General features: G+C 51.3%; 2 non-coding genes across 2 annotated transcripts; both read left to right on the forward strand.

The window, feature by feature from the left end:
* Positions 1-348: 348 nt before the first annotated feature.
* LOC119344003 lies at positions 349-467 on the forward strand. The gene has a single exon (XR_005166393.1). It is a non-coding gene; the product is annotated as a 5S ribosomal RNA (ribosomal RNA).
* A 298-nt stretch (positions 468-765) lies between these two features.
* LOC119344004 lies at positions 766-884 on the forward strand. The gene has a single exon (XR_005166394.1). It is a non-coding gene; the product is annotated as a 5S ribosomal RNA (ribosomal RNA).
* The last annotated feature ends 236 nt before the right edge of the window (positions 885-1,120 follow it).

A 1,120-nucleotide genomic window follows, 5' to 3' on the forward strand; every position in this document is an offset into this window, starting at 1 on the left:
AGAGTAGTACTAGGATGGGTGACCTCCTGGGAAGTCCTCGTGTTGCATTCCCTTTTTAATTTTTTTCGCGCCGCTTGCAAAACAAAACGCACGTGTAAGTAATATATTTACCGTGTTTTATTATTTTGCACGAGTGCGGTAAGTCATAGCTGGGTGCTCACGATTCACGGGTCCAGCGTCGGCGTTGTGGCGCGGCAAGCGTGCACTGGTGCGGTTGAGAGGGAGGGGTGGAAACCGCGTTAAACTCGTCTCCGTAGTTGAGAGGGAGCGGCCAAAGCAATGTACAATCGTCTTTATAGTGGAGCTGGGAGGGGCAAGGATAAGGGACGAAGACCGGGGTAACATGTCGGATGCGATCATACCAGCACTAAAGCACCGGATCCCATCAGAACTCCGAAGTTAAGCGTGCTTGGGCGAGAGTAGTACTAGGATGGGTGACCTCTTGGGAAGTCCTCGTGTTGCATTCCTTTTTTAATTTTTTTTCGCGCCGCTTGCAAAACAAAACGCACGTGTAAGTAATATATTTACCGTGTTTTATTATTTTGCACGAGTGCGGTAAGTCATAGCTGGGTGCTCACGATTCACGGGTCCAGCGTCGGCGTTGTGGCGCGGCAAGCGTGCACTAGTGCGGTTGAGAGGGAGGGGTGGAAACCGCGTTAAACTCGTCTCCGTAGTTGAGAGGGAGCGGCCAAAGCAATGTACAATCGTCTTTGTAGTGGAGCTGGGAGGGGCAAGGATAAGGGACGAAGACCGGGGTAACATGTCGGATGCGATCATACCAGCACTAAAGCACCGGATCCCATCAGAACTCCGAAGTTAAGCGTGCTTGGGCAAGAGTAGTACTAGGATGGGTGACCTCCTGGGAAGTCCTCGTGTTGCATTCCCTTTTTAATTTTTTTCGCGCCGCTTGCAAAACAAAACGCACGTGTAAGTAATATATTTACCGTGTTTTATTATTTTGCACGAGTGCGGTAAGTCATAGCTGGGTGCTCACGATTCACGGGTCCAGCGTCGGCGTTGTGGCGCGGCAAGCGTGCACTGGTGCGGTTGAGAGGGAGGGGTGGAAACCGCGTTAAACTCGTCTCCGTAGTTGAGAGGGAGCGGCCAAAGCAATGTACAA

Source organism: Triticum dicoccoides, unplaced genomic scaffold, assembly GCF_002162155.2.
Source record: "Triticum dicoccoides isolate Atlit2015 ecotype Zavitan unplaced genomic scaffold, WEW_v2.0 scaffold150207, whole genome shotgun sequence".
In the NCBI taxonomy this organism is placed as follows: domain Eukaryota; kingdom Viridiplantae; phylum Streptophyta; class Magnoliopsida; order Poales; family Poaceae; genus Triticum; species Triticum dicoccoides.